The sequence below is a fragment of the Mustela nivalis genome (genome assembly GCF_964662115.1).
Source record: "Mustela nivalis genome assembly, chromosome: 6".
Lineage (NCBI taxonomy): Eukaryota > Metazoa > Chordata > Mammalia > Carnivora > Mustelidae > Mustela > Mustela nivalis.
Genome location: NC_139025.1, coordinates 32,607,414 through 32,622,028, shown reverse-complemented (window position 1 = coordinate 32,622,028; position 14,615 = coordinate 32,607,414). Strand labels below are relative to the sequence as shown.

The following is a 14,615-nucleotide window of genomic DNA, read 5'->3' as shown; positions in this document are numbered from 1 at the left end:
GGGGTGTCTCAAGCCTCGTATTTCAGCTCAGTTAGAAAGGTATTCTGGATCCTTCTAACTTCTGCCCTATGAGGGCAAGATGGGAATGGTGGGCGGATGCAGACAGCTTCAGAGGAATTGGTTCCTACCTGGGTGAGCTGCTTCAGGGATGCTGACCACTCAGGAAAACATCACCAGTCTGGTGTCAAGTCACACCACGCAGGGCTGGGCTGAGGGACCAGAAAGATGCCTACCACAGTGAGGCTGAGGCCAAGACGAATCCACGGGAGGCAGCCCCAAACCCACAAGTGTTTGGGGAGCATTGATGCTGGAAGGCCACCAGCTGAGCCTGGCAAGGGCTGTGCCCCAAGAGTTATCAGCTAAGAGTATCTCAGAAATGGCTGTGGTTATCATTGCTCTGTAGAGGAAAGTCTCCTAGAGTCTTTCCATCTCCCACCCCAACCAGTCTGCCATGGCCTCCCATTCTTCTCCCCCGCCCCCGGTCCCCCTTCTTCCTTCTCTCTGCCTGCCATTACTGACCCTTGCCTGCCTCTGCAGCCTCATCTCTCACTACTGCTTCCTTCCCACTCTGGGTCTCACAAAACACCACTACTTTCTTCCCCCTACCCCCACATACCCCACTTTCTTTCTCCTCCCCTGTGCTTCTATCTGCCTGGGATCCTCTTTCCCTGTCTCTCTCTCAGCTGCCGAGACAATCCTGCTCATCCTTCAGAAAGTCTTTCCCAACCATCAGGAAGGTGAGGTGTCTTCTAGGTGCTTCCACAGCACATCCTGCTTTGGCCCATGTTTCACAGAATCATTTAAATGTTTTGAATCTCCATGCGGGCATGGGCTGGGTCTGTTTTTTTTCATTACTCTGTGCCTGTTCCCCAGCACATAAGGACTGCCCTTTGATGGTTTTCAGCTCCTCAGATAATAGTTCAGACTCCATTTCTTTCAGGGAGGCTGAGGAATGCCGTGCAGAAAAAGCAAGGCAGAGAATATTTAGATTAGCTCAAGGAGGTTACCATAAGGCTTGTTGGGGCTAGAGATCTTTACCCTGGGGCCCAGACACCCAGGAGGCCAGGTGAGAGGCAGAGTCACCAAGCCCACTGCTTTTGGGGTGAAAGGCCCTACTCCAAGCGTGGAAAGCCTCGTATTTCGACTTGAGCCATTGTCTAGCTGGCTTCGCACAGGAAGTCTAGGCAGAGGGGGTGCTGAAAGGTAAGAGAAGATCCTTGAGCCATTCAGACCTCAGGGGACTGAAAGCAAGTTTCAGTCCAGGAACCCCACACTGCCTTCTACCCACAAAGCTCCTTCACCCCACCCCCAGGGACCAGCAAGAACTCAAGCTTAGGTAAACAAGGCCACAGGAAAGCAAGCATCCTTATCTGTTATCAGTTTTCTTTCTCCAGCTCAGCCACTTGGCTGGAACAGCAACCAGGAGGTGGGAGCTAGCCAGACTCCTCCCCTTCTCTCTCTTATCTTTTCTCCCTGGCCAGCTTCTCCCTCCCCCAGGACTTGAGCTCCCTGGGGTCAGTACTCCCACCAGCTGGAGAAGAGAGGCAAGTCCTATCATAACAACCCAAGTCAAGGCCGAGTCCCTGATTGTCTGCACTGGGGAGGATCCCTCCTCCCTCCTTCCTTCCCCCAGGTCCCCTCAGGATGGGGTCACAGATGTGTTTATCTTATTGGAGGAGATGGGGAGGGGTGGAGGGAAGCAATCTGGAAGTTAGTTGAAGGATAGGATATGGGATGCCCTTGGGGTCATGTGAAGCCCCGCCTTTGACACCTAGGACAAGTGTGTTGCATTTTGGTCCTCATGATGTTCAAATGTCCAGTTGGGAGGAGATGGAGGAGAGGTCGTTAGGTACAAGGTCTCTTCCTGCTCTAGAATTCTGTGACAACCAGCCAGAAGGCTGCGGGGGAAGGTTGTTGGCCGGGGTGAGTCTGACTGTCTCCCCATCTCCTCCTCAGACTTCTAATTACATAAGCCTGATCCTGACCCAGAAAGAAGGGGTGGCTGCTAATACTCTCCAGACTGTCACCTCATACTAGAGGCACTCCAGCCTGGAAAGAAAAAAAAAAAAAAAAAAATCTGGGATTTGGAGGCATCAGGTTCCATGAAATGAAAATATCTGAGCCACATCCCAAAGAAAACAGATTTCTATACTTCTCAGACCAACTGAACTGTGAGGAGAGGGGTGAGGTCCTCCTCCCCTGGCAGGCATGTGCCCTTCTTTGCCCCCCCTTGGCATTCCGGGGGTCTCTGGAGCAAGTCAAACAGGGAGAGTGGGTACACACCCCAAAAGCAAGGCAGATGCGGATACTGATAGAGGGGAGCCCCTGGGATTTACAACAGCACAGTGAGAGCCAAAACCTGGCCAGGTCAGGGTGTTTGGGGATGGACCTGCTCCCTGGACAAAAATAAACCACAGCCCTAAACACCCCCAACCAGACAACAGGACGTTTCAAAACTACAATTTTGTGACACTTCATTTTATGGAGACAAGAGAAATATTTATGCCTCAAACATGGTCCTGAAAAGGACCCCCCGCACCCGCCACCCAGGGAAAGCAATAGCTTGAGAAGCCAACTTCTCAAGCTATGGCTAGATTATGGCTTAAAGCAGAAACTGACTTTTAGGACCATTTCTGTGGTAAACTTTATTTTTGGTCATCAGGGGAGAATTATCCTTTGCTCTCCCAGGAGAGTTTAGGCTCAGCCAGAGGACTTGCATTGGCCAATGAAATGTGAGCAGAAGTGACAGGTGTCACTTCCAGACAGAAGTGCTGAGGATCAGTGAGTGAGTCATGGCGTCTCTTTTCCCTCTGCTATGACACCGTCAGAGTCCCAGATCAAAAAGTCCCAGCATTTGTCCATCAGCCCAGGAGTGAAAACCGCTGAGCAGACCTACAGCCAACACACAACAGACACGTGGTATAAATGAAAAATAACCTTTGTTATCGTGAGCCACCAAGATTTTGTGGTTATTACCACAGCATAACCACACCTAGCCTGACTTCGTTTCTGCACCCTAGATGCGCCCCAGCCAAGCTGACTATATGTTTTTCTTCTAGTTCCCCACTGACTCTCCAGGCAAACGGTCACCCGATGCCAGGGGATGACTTCAAATTCTCCAGACTGCAGTACCTTCTACCACTCTTCCTGTACCGTGCAGCCCTCCCCCTAACACTTCTCATGTTGCGTGGGGCGCCCGCAGAGCTCAGTCAGTTAAACGTCTGACTCTTGATTTTGACTCAGGTCATGATCTCAGGGTCATGAAATCGAGCCCCCCTACCCCACATCGAGCCCCACATTAGGCTCCGTGTCAGGCTCCGTCCTGAGCATGGAAACTGCTTAAGATTCTCTGTCTCCCGGGGCACCTGGGTGGCTCAGTGGGTTAAAGCCTCTGCCTTCAGCTCAGGTCATGATCCCAGGGTCGTGGGATCGAGCCCTGCATCGGGCTCTCTGCTCAGCAGGGAGCCTGCGTCCTCCTCTCTCTCTGCCTGCCTCTCTGCCTACTTGTGATCACTCTCTGTCAAATAAATAAATAAAATCTTAAAAAAAAAACCTGTTTAAAAAAAAATATTCTCTGTCTCCCTCCCCCTCTGCCCTTTCTCCCCCTCATGCTCTCTTAATTAATTAATTAAAGACAGACTTCTCGTGATGCTGGACTGTTACTCTCACAGGACCCCATACTTCTTTCTGTGACTCCTAAGGGACGATGTCTTGTGGGTCTGGGTTGTAATAGGACATTGTTTCAAATAGGTGGGACCATCTAACTCACACTTTTATGTCCTAGCCTGAAAATTCTAGGTGAGGCCACCCAACATGCAAAAGCTACGTCTGTGTCCTGATCTGCCAGTCTCATCAGTTCAGAATCACATACATCAAACGTAATTGTGCTTTCCAGGTAGCCAGACCAGATCCACACACCTGGGCCCGGCTGACTTTCCCCTTCCTCACCCTACACTCGAAGTCCACGGTGTCTCCTATTGGCCCCTTTGGCCCATCTCTCCACGAGAGGCAGTTCTCCCCTGTGGCCCGCCGCTCCTGATCTTGGATACATGCCCCTATTTCTTGTCAAAAACATGGTCTTCTGGGCTTCCACATACTTCTCCTCCACCTCTGTCACATCCCTGGCCAGCCCAGGGCAGGCTGCAGAGGCTGGGTGCAGTTTCTGCAGCTAGAATCCCCAAGTTGGAAAAATTCTCACAGGCTGGTGGAGGAACATCAGGGCAATTTATCAAGGCCAGGGCTGGTGTTGCCCCGTGTGCCATTTGTCAGGAAGGAGGTGGCGATCTGACTCAGTGTGGGAAGCAGGTTCTGACCATCGGGGCAGGTGGACCCACAGTGCCCTTGGCAGAGCAAGATGGAAAAGCTGGGAGGTGTGGCCAGCAGGTAGAACAGGTGAGGAAAGAAATAGATTATTGTGATTCCAATAGGTACCAGAAGCTCAGCTCTCCTCCTAGCCCAGAGCTCCTTCCTTCTGGGAGACACAGAAAGAGGGGTTCCGCCTCCCAGGCCTTCCTGGGAACCCAGGGAAGCCGGGTGTAGAACCACGCCTCAGGGAGGGAGGGGGGCAGGATTAAGGGAGAAGAGGCAGAGCTGCTCTGAGGAGCACGCTTCCAGAGCCTGTCCCTGCTGTCACCCTGCTCTAGATCTGCGCGAGGCCACACAGCCCAGCACAAGTGCTCAGTCCCGGAAAGAGGGAGGGGAAATGGGAGGGTCAGGGTTAAGGCCCTCCAGGAAGCAGATGCGGTAGAGGCAACTAAACGTCTCCACCCTCTCCCTGTTCCTGAGCTAACAGGTATGAAAGCCCTCTGTAAACTGTGAAACCCCACACGTGTGAAACATGGCCATGGCCACCATTGTTGGTCATTCTCCCTCTTACCCCAGGGTCAGCCCAGGTCGGTCAACCCCAGAGCTCCATCCCTCCCTAAGGACACAGGTTGTCCTTAGGCCACATCCCCAGGCTTGCAGGGAGCCCTGTGGTCTGGGCCATTCTGAGTCCTTGCTTCCCTGTATCACTCCTGGCCTGGAGGCTCATCCTTCGGTTCTGCCCACCCAAGCCCCCATTTCTCCGGAAACCACATCTCATTCACACTTCTTCCCATCCAGCTGGAGGTCAGCTGGAGGTCAACTGGAGGTCAGCTGGAAGTCAGCAGTCAGGTCTGAACCCCATGCTGACACAAAGAGAGGTGCCATGTGGGGGATTCCAGGGATGGTTCTCAACAAAGCTCTGAAGGTCGTCAATGGTCTTCCTTGTTTTTAGGCCCCAGCGCTTTCTCCCCAGGTTACTACCTTCTCTGGCTATCCCCAGCACTGATCTCCACGGCCCTGCCCTGTGGAGCCCACTTTCCTCAGGGAGCTCCCCAAACTCCAGCCCTTCATTGGCTTCCCCCAAACCTACCAATCCTCTTAAGCTCTGCTCCCCTCTCAGGGGCAGCCACCTAACTACACGGGGCCTCAGTGGATGCTTAGAGGTATCCAGCGCCATGCTAAGTGATGCGTGGAGATCACATGGGATGGAATCCTCACCTTCAAGGGAGTTAAAGAAATAAACATGTTACCTGGAGAAAGATCGTCATTCAAGGCCTTGGCGGCCATGAGTGGAGTTCTATGTTCTATTCGTGGAGATCTGTATAGTTCTGTGCAGCTCAGACGTGGGGCCCAGTCCTTCATGGAAGATGGATTTCATCTGGGCAGAGGACGGGTAGGCCTTGCTACCCTAACACATTCCAGAGAGATGAAACTCTATCCTGTTTGTGAGAGACCTCCAGGGCTGAAGTTTTCACGGCAGCCCAATAACCAGCAGGCTGTTTTCCTTTCGGGCCCTACCAGATACGACTGTCTACTGCAGGCTAAGCTCCCCGCTTGGCTCCGGGAGATGGACAACAGCTGCTCACCAGCCCCAGGGCCATCGCCCTTAGTGGTCAAGAAGACTGGCGGTCCAGGAGTGCCGATGTTGCTGAGCTGAGGAAACCAGCCCACGTGGGCCTTTTGGGAAAAGGCTGAGGGAACAGTCATCTGATATCTGCCTCCAGTTTCTGTGACTGACAGACACTTAATTAACTGCTATCCCAGTGAGAGGGTGGGAGGTGTTTAGGGTTCTGCTGGAGACAAGAGAATCCCAAGTGTTCTGGATGAGGGAGGATGGTTAGGAATGAAAACATGGCCCAGTCGTAGGAGGAGATGGCGGCCCCGCGGTCCCAGAGCCATTGAATTTAAGCCTCCACAGTAAGGATGCTGCAAATGAGCTTGGTTCTTGTCGTGGCCGGGGTCATGGACCTACCCAGAGCCACCGAAAGCCAGGCCGGGGCAAGCAAAGGAGCAGGGAGGGTGTCCCTCCCCCCTGCTGGGCAGCGGCTGGCTGCTCACTGCCCCAAGGCCCAGAACCGGGCTTCCGAAGAGAAACACAGAAAGAGCCAAGTGGGAAAGGATGTCATCTTCCTGTCCTTTCCTAGCCCCTCACGCCAGCCTGTCACAGGCCATTGTTTACTGAGCACTTACCACATGCCCCTCACGGTGTAGAGACCTCATCTGACCCTCCCCTAACTCAAGGCAACTGGACACACAGCCCCCCACTGCAGACGTGAGCAAACCTCAGGAGGCTGGTGCTTTTCCCAGAATCACACAGCAAGAAGTAGCCCCAAAGCCCCGACATGGACCTCCTGCCCGGTCGCTCCCACTGGACCTCACCTAATGCACCTGAGCTCTCTGTGAAGGCATTCACTCTTGGGCTCTGCACTGATGAGGATATTGAGGCTCCAAGAGGTCAAGTGCCTTCCCTAGGGTTACACAAGGAGCAAGAGACCAAAGTCAGGACCAAACTCCTGGCTTTCCGGCTTCTGAGCCCACTTGTTTGTTTTGTTTTTGAAAGATTTCATTTATTTGAGAGAGACTGAGATAGCAAAAGAAAGCAGGAGCAGGAAGTGGGGAAGAGGGAGAGACAGGATCCCCCCTGGGCAGGGGCTAGATTCTCTAACCCTACCCAGGGCCCCGGGATCATGACCTGAGCCAAAGGCAGACTGTGAATCGACTGAGCCACCCAGGCACCCCTGGGAGCCTACTCTTGTAATCACCGATTCTTAAGGCCTCCCTTCCCATTCCCCACATAAGGAGCAGAGAGACAGCCTATTTCTTCCAAAAAGAGTCTCACCTTCCCTGAGAGTAATGTGATCTGGAACACGAAAATGCACTTGGGGGAAACACACGCACCCTGGCAGGCGTCACGGGACAGTGCTGCCGCCGACACAGGTGCGAGCTCGGGTAGCACAGACACCCGGCAGCCCCGCGCCCCACATGATTAAGTGGACTGGGCATTTCATCTGCTCCCCTAATTTTAAAAACAGATCCCTTTTTAATGTCACGTGAGCATGGAGCATGGAGTGGGCTATCACCACACTTCTTTAGTGCTTATTAAGTGTTCACTGTTACTGGGTGGGGAGAAAGGCAGCCTCTTGGTAAAACATAAGGGCACGCACGTACTAGGAGGCTGTGTCCCAAGACACCAGCATGCTGTCGCAAAGACAGTGTGCTGTAAGAGAAAACTCACCTCCGACAAAAGGAGGGCAGGGAGCTGCAGGAGCACACTCGGGCCTGCAGGGAAGGGAGGAGGCTGTGCCTGCTGGGGCCAGGCAGGGGCCCGACGGGGAAGTTTGGGGAGGGCCTCATCTTCCAACTTGCCTCCCTCGCGTGACCTCCATACTCTTTCTGGAACGGTCTCTTCAACCCAGGAAGGTCCACCGGACTCAGCTGAGACCAAGTCATACAAGAGGGAGCCAAAGAGGGAGAAACAGATCTGGGACAAGGGGCCAGCTCCGATCCCAATCTCCCTAGCCCACAAGGGACTTGCAAGTGGCTTTGTTTCCTGAGCTCCACACTCCCTCTCCCTGCGTGGCACCAGCACTCCTGCAGGATGTGAGGGGGACAAGCTATCGGGTCAGGCTCCCAGCTTGGCTTCGAGGTCCCATAGAGACAGGTCCTGTGGTGTTTCAGCCCTGGGCCCAAGCAGTGGAGTCAGAGAGGGGGCGCTGGGGGAAGGACTGCTGGAACAGAGGAAAGCAAGCTCTGGCCAGGGCCCTCCTCTGTCCTGCACCTTGTTAAACAAGATAGGGAAGAACTCAGGCTTCCCCGCACCGGCAGGTCTCTTCTGCAAGTCTGAACAAGGGTCCTTCATCCCTCTCAGGTGCACCGCATTTCTCACTCTATGATTCCTTGCACCTTGGTCTCTCAGGCTTTTCTCATTTATTTAATTTTCATAAGTAATCTCTACACCCAACGTGGGGCTCGAACTCACCACTCCAAGATCAAGAGCTGCACACTCCTCCAAGCAAGCCAGCCGAACGAACCCGTCTCTAAGACTTTTATCGCCTGTATTGTCCTTGAATTTTCTGTGCGTGTCAGTGTTGTGTCTTAGAGAGAAGGGCTGGGTTGTAGCCATAGCGGAATTCCCCATGATACCCCCAGGCACATAGTAGGCCCCAGCAATAACTCAGGGAGCTCCTGGACGGGGCAAGTTAGGCCCCACCTGTTCCCTGCCCTTCCCCCACTCCACCACCCCGGCACCTTCTTTCCCGGTTTCTCTGTCTGTCCTGCGCTCGTGTCCACCCGTGTGGACCTTCCTTGCCTAGCACAGTGCCTGGCATACAACTGCTGTGAGGATTCGCTCACTTACCATTTATTCTATCCCTTCTACCATTCATGTCTCAGGTACTCGGTACACATTCCTTTGACTTTTAAACCATAACTCTGTAAGACGCCCTAAGTTGGGTATTCTTCCATTTTGTGGAAAGAACAACTGAAGTTCAGAGAAGTTAGCCAGGGACACCCGGCTTGTAAGAGGCAGAGGCGAGATTCAAACCCAGGCTTGCCTGGTACACAGAGCCCCACTCCTTCACTGAGGCCCACGGCCTCCTCAGCCTCTGATGTCAGCCGCTCCGGGCCTGTGGGCTACGGAGGCATGTCCCCCCAGTGGGGCTGATGATTTCTCCCGGGACCTAGGGAGAGGTCTCAGGGAGCTCAAGCCTGGAGCTTTCCACCACTGGTGCTGGGAGTATGGGAAGCGGGTGTTTTTCTTCCTTGTGGCCAGCCTGGCTGATTCCTACAATGGATCCGCCCTGGAGAATGACCGGAAGAAGTGGCATCCGGCTGGCTCAGGGAGGAGCCGGCCTCTTCCCGCCCTACAGAGAAGGGATTTTTTTTGCTCCAAAGCAGCAGTTGCAGCTGCCTTGGAGGTGCCCTTGGACAGGGAGGACAGGAGGGTTTGGGTGCAGAGGGCTGGATTCTGCCCCCTGCCTGCTCGGGGGTTGGGCCAGCTTTGGGACCCACCACCTGAAAAGCTGATGGGCCTTTCTTTACGCTTTCTGACACTGGACCTGGAAGATCCCAGGGAAAATGACCCTGGGCCCAAGACATCTCCTGGATGGGGGGGCCACGGGAGCTGATCAGTGAGGGTCACTGAGCATCTCCTAGGTCCCAGGGATTGTCCAAGAGGGACTCCTGCCTTTGCCACGTACCAGCTGTGTGACCTTGGGAAAGGTACTCCATTGTGCCGAGGCTATTTCCCCATCTAAAAACGGGAGAAAAACAATCCTTATCTCAGTGGGTTGCTGGAACACTAATAAGAAAATATAAGCAAGGGCCTTAGAACAATGCTTGGCACATACCGAGTGGTCAGAAAGCATTTAAGAGCTGTGTTCAACAGCATGTGACAGACACCACAGACATCGCCACCGGCTGCAATGTGACATCTGTCCGTTGCTTCCGAACTGTGGATGAGAAAACGGACACTGAGAGCTGGAATGAAGCTGAGACTTGAATCCGAGGGTCTCATTCCCCCCACGCCCCCCTTCCACTCTCCAGAGAGCCCCTCACTTCATCGTCTTCACAGAGACAGGAGTCCCTCCTGACCCTCAGGAACCAGAACTAGAAAGTGATGGGTTGAGGTTACTTGTACACTCACTTCTGATAGAATTTATTTCATTACTTACGATTGTCTCGTTTGTTATTTAATAATGGCTGTGTTTAACAGCTGACTCATAGAATTCCTGGAAATTTAGCAGTCGGTCCTTTTGAACCAATACTATCCGGGCCCATTACGTCTCAGGGCTGTGGGAAGAGTAAAGGAGGTAACGTCCGCATCAGGCAACAGTGTGCTGGGACCAGCTGTGGGATGCCGGGCAAGTGTCTTAACCACCGTGGGCTTTGGATTTTCCCCACCCATTAAATGAGGCTTTTGTGACAAAGCGTATGAGAAAACAGATTTAAAGAACCAGGGCAGGACCGAGGAGAGGGGAGGAGTGTACGGTGCAAAATTCAACAAGGCGCTCTCACTCTCTCTCTCTCTCTCTCTCTCTCAGGGTTGTGCTAACGCAAGGCTGGCACCAGGTGCGCCCTTAAGTTTTATGTCCTAGGTGCCTTGCTCGCCTCTCGCTCGCCCCAGCCCTACTCTTGCACATAGCAGGTACTCGCTCTTACTACTACAAAAGCTTCAAAGTGGACTGAAAGAGTCATCCAACAACACATGAGAAACACAAGAACTCAGTACATCGTCCTGGGATATATGGTAGACATCCAACAAGGCTTTCGGAAAATGAGGGTGGTATTTCAGCAAATAACGCCCATGGCCTGCTGAGGAGACTGAGCTGTCTCTAGAAGGTCCAGGGCTACCTCTGGAAACAGTTGCTGCAAGCAAGAATTTCTTTGCCTTAATTAGAATGATTAAAAAAAAAATGCTCTTCTTCAAAGTATACTTCTTCCTGCCTAGGTAGATACATGTGGTAGTGTTATTCTCCCCCCAACACTTTTCCAGTAAAGTTGACATCAGTGGAAGACAGGCCTATTGACCCATGGTCTACCAAGGTCTTTGACACACCACTGTGTACCAACTACCTAGAGCCGGCGATGGGATGAGGGAAGGTACTGAGACACTGGCCGTACCCATCAGGAGAAGGAAAGGAGTGTGAGCGGGAAGCAATGAGAAGAGTGTGTTTGCAAGAGTGTGGGGAAGGGGAACTGAGGTTTGTTGAGGGTCTCCAGAGAAACAGAATCAATAGGATATATGGAGACACATAGAAAGGGATTTATTATCAGGGATTGGCTCACAGGATTATGGAGTCTAAGAAGTCCCACCATCTGTCACCTGCAAGCATAAGGCCAGGAGTTCTAGTTCTAGTCCAAACCCAAAGGTCTGAACCAGGGGAGCCTATAGCGTAAGTTCTGGTCCCAATCGGAGTCCAAAGGCCTGAGGACGGGGGAGCCAATAGTGTAAATCCCAGCGCTAGTCTGAAGGCCTGAGAGCAGGAGCACCAATGTCTAAGGGCAAGAGAAGATGGCCAGTCCATCTCAAAGAGCAAATTCTCCCTTCCTCCACCTTTTGTTCTGTTCAGGCCGTCACTGAATATCATGATGGGCACCAGTTCTGTGGAGGGCACTCTTCTTTCCTGGGTCTACCAATTCAAATACGCATCTCTTCGAGAAACACCCACACAGACACACTCAGAAATCATGTTTTCCCAGTTCTGTGAGCATCTCTTAGCCCAGTCAAGCTGACACATAAAATTAATCCCCACAGAGGCGATGCCATAAAAAGGTGACTGGAACATTCCTAAAGTGTGTTACATCCCAAGGAAGACTACTAACTAAGCTCTACTCTAAAGCCTTTCTCTTCAGTGCAAATTCAAGATTAATAGAGCGGTATTAAGAGCATTGTATTTGGAATTAAATGACTTGATTTCCACTCCTGACTACCTTCGCAAACTTGGGCAAACCATTTGATCCCTAGAAACCTGTTTTACAGTCTCCGTAAAACTTGGGCTGAGGTGAAGAACAGGTGGAAGGAGAGCCCGTCAAGACGGAGAGTTTCTCCGTAACTGTCCGCGAAGGCTATGGGCTGATTCACTGAGTATCCCCAGTCAGTGGCACCAACGGCCAAGAAGAAGGTCTTCTTCGGGTTCCAGGAGGCACAGTGAGAACTGCAAGTGAGAACCACTCGCGGACTCTCCTGACCCATGAGTATTTGAACTGAGCATACACAGATCACACCCAGCTCCCCCGGTTGGTCCGGCGTGGAGATATTGTCAGAACAATCCTGCTTCCCTGGGCAGAAGGAGGGGCTTCCACTAGAACTACTGCAAATCAGATGTCTTTTTTTTTTTCTTTTTTTAGATTTTATTTATTTATTTGACAGAGAGACATCACAAGTAGGCAGAGAGGCAGGCAGAGAGAAAGGGGGAAGCAGGCTCCCTGCTAAGCAGAGGGCCTGATGCGGGGCTCGATCCCAGGACCCTGAAATCATGACCTGAGCAGAAGGCAGAAGCTTAACCCTCTGAGCCACCCAGGTGCCCTAGATCAGATTGTCTTAATATCGAAGATGTTCCACACCCTTCAGCAGACCCCCACCACCCGTGAACAGGGATGGGTCAGAGCCTCTCAACCTTTTTTCGCACAGAAGTCTAGCTCTCCAGGCTGGATCGTCTCCTTCTCAAGGGGAGTTGGCCTGCGGCCTCTCTCCTCCCTGCCCACTCAGTTCTGTGGACCCAGCCCTTGGGACAACACCTTAATTTGCTCTCTTCTGAGCCAGATGGTGCTGCAGGAACACAACAGGGTTCTACATGGCAGCTCAGGTAATTTAGGAAGAGCAGTGTGGTGGAGAGAAGCAGCCAGGGGCCTGCGGGAGGCAATTCAGCTGTGTGATAGTGGGGAGGTGGGCACCCAAAGGTGACGGTATGACCCCAGGCAGCCCAAGAAATACTCCTGTTAGGCACCTGTCCTCTGCACCCCCACCCCACCATGTCTGGACAAGAACTATCATCCACTCAAGATAAACAGCAGAGCTGTGTTGTGCACTGTTCGGATGCTCTTTGACTTGCCTTTTGGAACTGTATTTCTTCTGCATTTTACGTAGGGAGGGGAATTCATACCGCCTGGTGATGTCACCGACATTTGAGGTAGCTGCCAAAATTCCCCAAGCTCAAAAGTCAACTTTCCTTAAGGGCTGGTAAACCAAAAGAAGCAGCAACATCCTACGTGATCCACTCACCTATGTCTTTTCTATGAAAGCATCTTCTATTAAGGAAAACATTTTGCTTATTAGCCAAGCAAGTACCAGTCCTTAAAAAATACATATTCTTGGGCGCCTGGGTGGCTCAGTGGGTTAAGCCGCTGCCTTCGGCTCAGGTCATGATCTCAGGGTCCTGGGATCGAGTCCCACATCGGGCTCTCTGCTCAGCAGGGAGCCTGCTTCCTCCTCTCTCTCTCTCTGCCTGCCTCTCTGCCTACTTGTGATCTCTCTCTGTCAAATAAATAAATAAAATCTTTAAAAAAAAATACATATTCTTTTTTTTTTTTTTAAGATTTTATTTATCTGTTTGAGAGAGAGAGCGAGCGAGCACAAGCAGGGGGAGCAGCAGAGGGAGAGTGAGAAGCAGGCTCCCTGCTGAGCAAGGAGCCTGATACAGGGTTTGATCCCAAGACCCTGGGATCATGACCTGAGCTGAAGGCAGATGCTTAACCAACTGCACCACTCAGGCACCCACCCCTCAAAGGGCTTCTCAAAGGGGCAAATCTTTTATCTTCCAAAAAAATTTTTTAAACTAATAAACTCATACGTTTTCAAAAACAGCTGGTTTTCTTTTTCAGTTCCCAATGGGGCCTCATCAGGCAAAATTGTGACATAGAACCCGTTTCTTCTTTCCGTCAACCTCCCCCCCAAACCCTGCTCTTTCTGTATTCCTCCCTCCCCACCCCCCCCCATATAAGTTAGAGTTTCTTATCTGCAAGCAACAGAAATAGGTTCTGGCTGATTCCAGCAAAACAGAAATTCACTAAAAGGACACTTCATACTTCACATAATATGGGGAAGGGCTAAAGAACCAAGTTGGAGACTTGACAGCCAGAATCTGTCCCCCAACACACACCCCAGGACTTGTCTACTGAGGACACTGCTGCCACGGGCACTGGACCCGGCTCCCAGTCCCACAGCCAGAGCCACTCCCGGAACTCCCACCATTTCCAGGCAGACTTTACTGACCCCCACTTCTTCGCATCTCTAGCTCCTATGCTGACCACAGGGGCAAGCAAGTTGGATGGGCATTAGCCCACAGCCTGGCTGCAAAGGGATAGGGAAGACACTGTACTCCATCTTCTAAAGGGGCGGGCTCTGCTGCCACCCAATAGGACGAGGAAGGTAGGCACTCTTGAACATGGGGAAAGCTTCAGACCCTGGCCCAAAGAGAAGCAAACGTGGTTTACATTCCCTACCGCCACTCAGCTGCTTTCCTCATCCACATAGCACCACTGCCTCTGTAAACAGAGGCTTAATGTGCTATCCCTCAGAAATCATTGCTTTCTTAAAGATAACCAAAGAAAGGACATCGCTTAACAGAAAGCATCAGCGGAGGAGATATTATAGGACAGAGACGTTCCCACGCTTGATCCAGACAGCTTCTGACTCCTACTATGTCTAAAAGGGTAGAACAAACACTGGTTTTGATTGTCCACCAGACCACAAGATGCCTACAGGCATGGGACATGTGATAGATCATTTGTAAAAACGGCTACAAATGTTCCTATCCTCCTCAATGTGACTTTGCGGCTCCTCCCACCGAGAGGCAGAGTCTTTTTGCCAA

At 52.0% G+C, this 14,615-nt stretch overlaps 1 long non-coding RNA gene across 1 annotated transcript; it reads right to left on the bottom strand.

Moving 5' to 3' along the window:
* Positions 1 to 2,630: 2,630 nt before the first annotated feature.
* On the bottom strand, positions 2,631 to 5,922 carry LOC309866855. Its single transcript, XR_014312834.1, has 2 exons — positions 5,556 to 5,922; positions 2,631 to 2,892 (listed from the first exon to the last, which is right to left on the bottom strand). It is a non-coding gene; the product is annotated as an uncharacterized lncRNA (long non-coding RNA).
* Between the last annotated feature and the right edge of the window lie 8,693 nt (positions 5,923 to 14,615).